This window comes from Lathyrus oleraceus, chromosome 7 (genome assembly GCF_024323335.1).
Source record: "Lathyrus oleraceus cultivar Zhongwan6 chromosome 7, CAAS_Psat_ZW6_1.0, whole genome shotgun sequence".
In the NCBI taxonomy this organism is placed as follows: domain Eukaryota; kingdom Viridiplantae; phylum Streptophyta; class Magnoliopsida; order Fabales; family Fabaceae; genus Lathyrus; species Lathyrus oleraceus.
In genome coordinates this window covers 301,012,101-301,022,128 of record NC_066585.1, presented here as the reverse complement: position 1 = coordinate 301,022,128, position 10,028 = coordinate 301,012,101, and the positions used below count along the sequence as shown (strand labels likewise).

Here is a 10,028-nt window from a genome sequence, read left to right as displayed (position 1 = left end):
CAATCAGCTATCTTCGGGGCTTGTTGTTGCTGCTATTGTTGATATTGAGTTTGGTATTGACTGTGTTGAGGAGCGTTCCCTTTCTGGTTTTTCCATGAGAAGTTGGGATGATTCTTCCACCCCGGATCGTACGTGTTGGAATAAGGATTATTCTGCTAAAAATTTGATTTCCTCCACTTGTTGAGGAGTTGCAAAACAATACACCGTTTGGTGCGAACCATTATAAATCTCACAACAGACAGTAAGAGCCGGTTGTACCTGTGCCACCTGTTGAGTACCTTTATTCATCGCCTTCAGCTTCTTCTCAACTTCAGCAGCTATAGTATATTCGATGCGAATTTTATTGGTTTCCATCTTTAAATCGATAACCCCTTCTGGTTTACTTTGACATCTATCGTACAGCTCCAAGTGCTCATTAGCAGCAATAGCTTCAATGATCTTCTTGATACCGGTGGTTGTTGAGAAATTAGTAGAGCCACCGGCTGCTGTATCAATCAACTATTTGGTCTTTATTTTGGGATCATTCACAAACATCTGCATCTGTTCAGTTGGATCCATATTATGAGTTGGGCAGGCAACTAGGACTCTCTTGAATCTCTTGTATGCGTCTCCCAAAGTTTCTCCATCCTTCTGCTTAAAATTCAGAATTTTATACCTCTTCCGCAGAAAAACCGACGCTGGAAAATACTAATTTATGAAGGCTTTTTCCATCTCTTCCCAATATGTGATGCTACCGGCAGGTAGAGAATAGAACCATTCTTCGGCTTCTTCCGCTAAGGTGAACGGGAACATTCTCAACTTCTTAGCTTCTTCGGTGTGACCATCAATTTTTAGAGTGTTACTCATGGTCAGAAACCTCTGCAAATGCTTGTTTGCATCTTCATTTACCTTTCTAGTGAAATGCTTCCTTTCCAGCTGATTAATAGTACTAGGATGTAACTGGAAATTAAACACGTCCATTGGTTGGTTGACAATTGTTAATCTGTCGGTTGGTGCATTTGCACCTCCGTAGTCACCCAACAGTCTTTCTGGTGGCGGTGGATTATCCACAATTGTTTCGATCTCTCTCTCTGAACCTGAATTTGAACCTGAATGAATGGAAGGTTGTTCTTCGCCTGATTCCAGTCTTGCCAATCAAGTTTGTCTGAGTCTTGTCTGCAAAGTTCTTTCGATTTTTGCGTCAAAAGGAAAATCAGCTGAGGCCTTACTTCGCATACAAATATCAGACACAAATTAATTGATATTAATCGAAATAAATTATTAAAATAACGGAAAATAATTTTTGTTGCAGAGCAACAAAGTTTCAATTGAAATCATTTAAACTTTATATTTGGCAGTCCCCGGCAACGACGCCAAAAACTTGATTGGGAAAATAACAAGTGTATTATTTTGCCAATGTAGTAATAATAGGGATGTTTCCCCAAAGATCGATCTCGAGGACTGCACAACAATATAGTTTTAAATTATGACTCAATTGAACAACACAAATAAATGGGGTTTTGTGAAAAGTCGTTGTATACGGGAATAAGAAAAGAAGGCATAATAAATCTTTTTCACACTGTATAATAATATGCCAAGGATGGTGTATGAATATCTCTTGTAATGACCTTGAATGTATATCTCCTTAAACAGTTTAAAATGTGCAATTACCGGATCTTAAAATTGTTTCCTCCTAAGACCTCGGAGGGAAACCTTTGATCATTCATTCTAATCTCTAAGTCCTTAGGCGATTAGAATGAAACCAAGTCGTACAAATTAACAAGATGAAACCGGTAACCATATGGTATCCCTAGCCCTAGGTGATATCTACTACAGTTTCACTGTACAAAAACCTTAACAATTGCAATCCTGCAAATTGTTAACCACATAACAATCCTTATTTTTCTGATAAAGAAAGCATTACAAACATTGCACAGTGAAATTGACAAACAAACATAATATATTAAGGAAATTAACAATTCAGAGTCATTACACAGTCAATTCAGGGACACCCTGACATTGGGGGGTTTAGCCACTCATATTATTCAAATAAGATATAATATAAAATTTAGACATTATAAAATTAAGGGAATCCCGTTGATCTTCAATCACATCCGCTCTTGAAGGACCTTCGTTCTTCGCCGCTCTTGATCGCTTCAATCTCTATTGTATCAAATTTGTCTCTGTGTAAAAGTCTCATTCTCCTTATTCAAAAACCCCTTAAATAGTTCCTGATCAAATATTTGATATAGCAAAAGTTCAAATTGCCCTCTGGGATCAGTCGTGCCAAAATACAACAAAAACTGGTAAATGAAGTGTCCAAGCCAACACCGGCCGTGTCAGGCAACACGACCGTTCGTGTTGGCTGTCTGGCTGCAAGGGTCAACATGCCCCTTCCAGGGTGGCTGACACGGGTCGTGTCAACTAACACGGGCACCCGTGTCAGCTCCCTGTTTTTGGCCTTGGCCCATCTTCTCCTGACATGGGCCATGTTGGGCAACACGGGTGGTCGTGTCAGTTCTACTGTATCGTCAAATTTCCTCTTCCGACGGGCCCGGAACGTATGATTCCCTTGGCGAGTCCTTCAGTATTCTTGCTTACACCTGAAACTAGTAAAACTACCACAAGGAGACATAAAATGGAGTATAATGACGCAAACGAAAGATAATCAACAAACTGAAATAAAAATGCAAACATCTAATTTACTAAACAGAACAACAAAACAGGTAGAATAATGTATTACCGACTTCATGAAATTGTGTCGAATGAGTGTCAGAAAACAAGTAGAATTGGAGACCGATCATATACCCTTTTACATGAACCAATGGTAAATATGGGAGCGACAACATCCAATCCAATGTATACTTTATAAGGTGTAGAGAGATAATGCTTTTGTTAACAGGTTTTCTCAAATTCAGGTTAGGCATCTGCTTAGAAGAAGCTCTGACCATGTACCTTTAGTTATCGACTTGGAAGAAAACTCTCAACAGTCTCATAAGGAAAAGAGATGTGTTTTCAGGTTTGAAGAGGTCTGGACCAAGGATGATAGATGTGAGGAGGAGATTCATAGGGCTTGGTCACTCCCACATACGCTTATTGATAAGAAAATCGAAGAATTTAGATCTTTGAGAGCCTTGTTTGAAAGGTGTCCTAGAAACAATATCGGGAATAAGATTGTGAGAGTGGAAGATGAAATCAATGAGATGAATCATTGGGCATCTTCATCGAAAGATTTATCCAAGATGAAATGGCTAAATAACCAACTTGACGACCTCCTAGCATCAGAAGAAGTCATTTGGAGGCAACGAAGCCTAACAAAATGGCTGAATAGGGACAAGAATACCAAACGTTTTCATGGGAAAGCTTCTCAAAGGAAAAAAAACAAACACTATCAAGAAAATCAAAGATGGGGATGGCTTTACAAGCCTTTTGTCAGGCTTAATTGGTAGTTTCAATTCCACCAAATCCCAACTAATTCCAGGCATTTCGTCGTAATCCCAAGCGAAGCAATATTTGATCTCCTTCAGAACCTTGCTTACTTGTATTTTCAAGCTTGGGTCGAGTTTGCCACTTATGTAAGTTGGCCTTTTATTCGTCCCACATCCTAAATCTACCTCTTCAAAAGGATCTTGAGCTTGCATCTTTTTGGTTAAGGTCAATGGGCATTTTTCAAATCCCAAAGGCTCGTCATCAAGTATACAATCGAGCCCGCAATTTTTTGAGGTTGTTTCTTGGTCATTATGGGCAATTTCCGTTGGTTGCACTTCAAACATTGTGGCTTCGACATCCACCATTTCTTGATATTCGGCTTGTAAGGCCGATATTAACTTGTTTTCTCATAGGTTGAAATTCTAGCTAACATGCTCGATTCAGACGTCATTATTATCTGATTCAAACCATCTATTATAGCCCCCGATGGTCTCGTATCCCACATACAAGCATGCATATGATGTAGCTTTATAAAGTAATATACATCAGCCCATTTGAAGTCATCGTCTAATCCTGCGGGCGTACAAGGTGAAATATTTTCTAGCTATCGGTTGAAGTTCCTTCTGTCAATATGGTTTACCTTTGCACGAGAAAAACTTTGACCTGCTTCGATATGTTCCACAATCCTGTCAGGAATCCAGATTGTGATTCTTTGGTGCATGGAAGAAGGAACATATCTTCAATGATGGCAACTCATAAACAATAACATAAGGGTTTCTAAGTTGCCATTTCTTCAGCCAACTGTCATACCCCAAAACTTTATCTCCCCTTTTTTATCTTTTCATTCAATCCTTGACTTGGGAATCATCTACACACTTTCATGTGCATCATTCATCCATTAAGTTGATCATTGTAGATTCAAAGCTCTTAGCTTGTAAGATAGGGTTTGTGTGTAGATCAAAGATCAAAAGCACGACAATGGCTATTCATTTGATCATAGGGGATGTGAAACCCTAATTACCTGGTATTTGAAGCATGGATTCAATAAGATCTCATCATGACCCTCCCTAAGGCATTCAAACCCTAATTTCTTGATGATTTGGTTATGGGACTTTGTGAGTGTTCTCTGGGCCTTGTCTTGGCTATCAAAACCACCCTAATTGGAGTCATGCATTGAAAATTTGCTTGTGAAGCATCGAGATTCATTCAAAGGTCTTGGTTGAGGTGTATGTCCCATTAAAACCCTAATCAAGGAGGGTATGGTCATAGTGTGCTTTGTGACTTGACTTTTCATCTAGTGACATTTAAAACCCTAATTTCTTGATCTTGGATTCAAGAAACTTCATGAAGGTATGTCTTAGGTAATCTAAACCCTAATGTGACCCCATTTGCACTGGTGGGCCTCATAACCCTAGTTATAGTTGTTGTGTGCTTCATTCAACTTCTCATTCATGTTATGGCCTTGGTTTTGATTCCATTCATCTGTGCTTGAGTCCTTTTTTGCTAACCCAAGATCTTGATCTCATAAAACCTCGTTTACTTCCATTCATTCATTTGATCATGATCATGATACCATTGCTTGGGCCATGTTGTGTTTAGTACTTTGCATTCTATTGGCTTTGCTTAAGACTTTGTAATTTTCTTGCATGTGTCATTGGTGGTCCTTGATCTGGTTTTATCTAAGTCATTTTAACATGTTCATACTTAAGTCCATTTCATTATAAGTCATGTACATCCAAATTCAAAATCAAGTAACATATTCGTGTATTAAATCCATTCACTTTTCATTCAAATAACCAAATCTATCCACTATCATCCATGAAATGTTCATTACATCTAAGAAAATGAAAAAAATTACATGTTGACCAAATGTTGACTTTGGTCAACTTTGGCCAAAGTCAACTCAAAATCTTTTTCCATCCTATACCCCTAACTTCCTAATCCTAATTCTCATCCCATTTTCCAATTCCACTTTAATCTTGATTTGGCATTTTGGACATGGTTTTCCACATTGATGCCATCATGCCATGGACTTAGCTTGAGCAAGTAAGCCTAGCAAAGCAAAGTAATGTTGCAACATGCTAAATCATGTTACATGAGGTTATACCAAGGTCAGAAGTGAGGCAGTATTGATAAGCTATACCTGCAGAACTAAGAACAAGTCAGAATACCCCATTAATCCATTGCAAACCATGGCCAAGTGTTCATCCAAACATGATAATTGCAGAGCATCATGTAGCGCAAACCAACAATACATTCATGAGAAGCATATCACATTCATGGCAAGCATACATGATCATACACATGGGACATCAGTTAATACCAATTGTTGCATGAAAAACTTACCCTGGCATACCTTGCCTCTCAATCATGGATCCTACCATGTCAGATGGTCAATCTGCAGCAAATGATCTGGGCATTGAACACAAACCAAGTTGCAAAATACTAACAGGTCTACACACGATATGAACTAAGCTGTAATATAAAAAAAATACCAAGTCAGGAACATGCCAAAACAATGAAGTCACATGCCAAATGAAGCTAGCAAACGAAACCAAGGTCAGAACTAGAGTGCGTGACATGCAACACCAGGACCTACTCATGATAGGCATATATTTCATGTGATGGCAGGTTCAACAGGAAAAGTATCATGACATGGTTTGAAAACACATATATCATAACAATAAACCGGTATGACATCAAAATTCAGTTCATTAAGTTTGATAGCAGTTTAACATTTATCATCCAACACAAGGCATTTCCAGTCAAGTGACAATTCCCAGTAGATTTTCCTTGCAATTAATTCAGGGTGATAAGAAAAGGGGATCAAATTAACAGGATTCAATGAGAGTCAATAACTCAGTCGAAAATTCAAGGGACTTAGATTGATACTAACTACTCATCCTTCAGTTAACAGAAACAATAAACGATTGCAACAGTTCAAGCTCACTAACAGAAAATTAAAGTGCATTGCACAACTCATTTAACAGTAATTAACCTTTACCTAACATCACAGCTAAAAAGCCTACTTATAACTAACAGTTAACACTTAATAGCTAATTTAATCAAACCAATTTGTAATTGAAATTGACAGAAAGCATAACAGTATCATCATTTCAAACCAATTTACACAGGGAAACTTAACAGAATTCAACTGTGCCTTAATTGCTACCCGAGGTGCCCAAATCGGTTATATTCAAGCTGCCCTATAAGATCCCTCATCACAGTTCAGTTGCAACGGATTTTTTTTCACTCTCAGAATTCTCACATTAATCTCAGATTTTCTCTTTCCCTCAAACCCCACCGGAGCTCTTTCTTAGAGACGCCATTAAAGCTTCACATTGAAGCTTAAAGTGGTGGAGCTTAAGCCTATCTTTTCCGCTTTCAGACTCGTTCTTCCTGCAGACTAAGGAGTGGAGTAGAAGAAGATTTGCCAGGAAAGAATCAAAATTACCTGGTGTTGCCTCTGGTATTTTCTTGCCATTAACCTCATCGGAAACGCGTGTAGGTACTTAATAGCCATTAACCTCCATCTTCCTCCCTTTGGTTTGGAATGGATGTATTTGAAATTAGGGTTCATTATTTAGTGTGTTCGATTCAGACTAATAGAGTTAAAATTGGAGTGAGTGAGTTTAGGGTTTAGAAAGAGGAGGATACAGTTCGTTTGGTGTATTGAAGGTAGTGTTTGAACCTCATCCGCCGCCATAAGCGATTTCCGGCGCGGCAGAGGCGACTGTCTGAAATCCCCATGGGAGGAGCGAGGTCTGAATGTGAGGTTTTGAAGTTCCATGGAAGCTTCTGAACTTGAGTTGTGAAGTGTGTTCTTGGGTTCATATATTGGGCTCTTAGGCCCAATCCACGTACCACCTACACCATCATATTTCACCTGCACCCTCTATCCAATTGACCTCCAGCGTGAGCCTTTGGAATTGGGCCTCTGCACCCATAAGTGCTTGCAACACCTCACCTGCCATGACTACACCTCCCAGAATCATGAGACCTTACTTCGGTGGACCTAATACCCAGGGCCCAAGCGCTTTCTGCTTTGCTTACCCTGTACAGGGGCTTTACACCCCCTTCAGGCCCATTTCTATTATTTGCTTTAATCTTTTTGATTAATTGTTTTAGTTCTTTTAAAATGTTGATTAGTTAGGCTAATTAGGGAATTAATTAGGATTAACATGTTAGAATTTTAGAATTTAATTAGGATTAAGATTTTAATTAGAATTAATTGTTTTGATTAGAGATAATTAGAATAATCAATTTTAATTAGAATTTAATTCTAGTTTTAATTCCATAATGGTTCACCCATGAGATTTGAAAATTCTAACCCTAGGATTTATTAGTAGATTTCATGTTCCTTTAGGATTAGAAATTGACTTAGAATAATCGATCTTTTAATCATTCATTTTTATATGATATTTGATTATTGATGATTAATTTGATCTTAATATTTGCATGATCCCTTAATTATGATTTATACATGTTATTAACCTTTAGATTAGGTTGTACATGATTAACCATAATTCTTAATTTAATTTAAACCCCTTTGATTTAAGTTGATCAAAATAAATTTTGATTAACTAAATTCTTTGATTCATGTATAATCCCACAATTTATTCAAGTGATCAAAGTTCCCTTGATCACTTGATAAAACTATTTCTCTAAAGTTGTGGATCTCGAGGCCTCAAGTCCAGACTTTCATATAAGGCATCCCAGACAAACCAAACAATGGATTATACAAGGTATATCAAAGGTGTTTCTTCAAGATCTTGTCAATCATGGTTAAAGTTGTGTGACATGAGCCTTAAGAAATAAGGAATAAATGAGAGTGGAGAATTCCATTAACTCATTATGAATATATTTGGGTACGAGACAAATGACCCAGTTGCTCATCGTATTCACCTATATTCATAGACTTTAGCATAATTCAAATCATATGATTGTCAAGTCTCTCCCTTCAAAGCAACGATGCAACAATCAAAGGTCTCCATCAACAACTTATCAATCATGATTCAGTTGTATGCCATAAGCCTTAAGAAATAAAGAATGATGAGAGTGGAGAATTCTTATCCTTGTCTAGGGTATCCTTGGGTACGGGACGAACGACCCAGTTGCTCAAGGTATTCACCTTTGTTCATAGACTTTAGTGAAATTTGAATCAAGTGATTGACAAAGTCTTCATCATCATAAGGAGCAACAAGGATTCTTTTTCATCAACTTGAAAGTTATGACACATATCACATGCCAAGATCCTTAAGTGACAAAGAATAATGAGAGTGGAGAATTCATATCCTTGTCTAGGATATCCTTGGGTACCGGATGAATGACCCAGTTGCTCAAGGTAATCACCTTTGTTCATAGACTTTAGTGTGATTCATATCAAATGACTGTAAAGTATTCTTCATCTTCCACTATCATACATCATACCTCTTGCCTTAGTCTCTTGTTGTCTTTGTTATGTTCACCGTGGGCTAAACTACAGAAGCTCTGACTTTCTTATTACACAGTGAGAATACGTAGGCACAAGGATCCATATTCTCCGAGAGTTATCTTATTTGTTAATTCTTCATTCTCCATTCATCAACCAATACCATCTTTTTGAGATCAAATATCATTATTCATTGGATTCCATGCACATCATTTTAGGACGATATAGCGGTAGTCCACCTTGTGAACCAATAGTTGTTTGGCTATAAGACCAAATACTTAATTCTCTTTATTTTCGGCCATACCATATATAATGGTGAACGCTCCGGCTACCCACATATTGGTTAATGCCAGTTTACTCCTTCGTGGATCCTGAAGGAGAAAGGCGATCCAAAACGCAGCGGAATTTAAAATTTTCTCCTTTAATGATCCTTACGAATGGGCATGATCAGTGATAGAATCGTTACCTCTTGTGGTGATCACGAACGTTGAACGATGACAACGCCTCAACTCAGTCCACACAAACGGATTTCTTCAATCTCAGTGCTAGCTGCTACGAATGAAGGCTTTAAGTGAGAGAGAGAGAAAGAGAGAGGGAAACGAAATTCCAATTGAGTAACAATGCTTCTACCCAAGGGTTCTATTTATAGAACCACTTGTGTGGGCTTTAAGCTAAAAAACCCACTTAAGTGTATTTTGGCCCATATCTTATAATATGCCCAAAATCACTTAAGCGCGTGGTACCTTACCATATTTCGTATTCCACTTAAGTGCACCGTACCTTACGGTATTCCTTAGTTACTCTATCTCTCATCAATCCTTCCTTTGTGTGTGACCCTATAGGTTTTCGCGACGTTGACAATTATATTAAATCACGCATTTAACATAATAAACAGTGAGCGGTATCTAGCAACACATCACTGCTACCCAAGACACGAAAATGTCATGTGATCTGACAAATCCTTTTGTGATAATAATTATGTGTATAATTACCCTTTTGCCCTTATGTCTATATTGAACACAAGGCATAGACTGTGTCATTCTTATCCAGTTCAATATTGGACCCATAGAAATTTATCCTGTTACGCAGGATGGGCAAATTCCATCTAGGTCACTCATGTCCCTTAGCATGCTTTGTGGAGTACCCATCAACTGTCTTTATGGTTATCCAGTTACGGACAACGTTGGAT

General features: G+C 38.0%; 1 long non-coding RNA gene across 1 annotated transcript; it reads right to left on the bottom strand.

Annotated features, from left to right (window-relative positions):
* Positions 1-5,171: 5,171 nt before the first annotated feature.
* LOC127106465 (uncharacterized) lies at positions 5,172-7,214 on the bottom strand. Its single transcript, XR_007795399.1, has 2 exons — positions 6,863-7,214; positions 5,172-5,883 (listed from the first exon to the last, which is right to left on the bottom strand). It is a non-coding gene; the product is annotated as an uncharacterized LOC127106465 (long non-coding RNA).
* Positions 7,215-10,028: the final 2,814 nt, after the last annotated feature.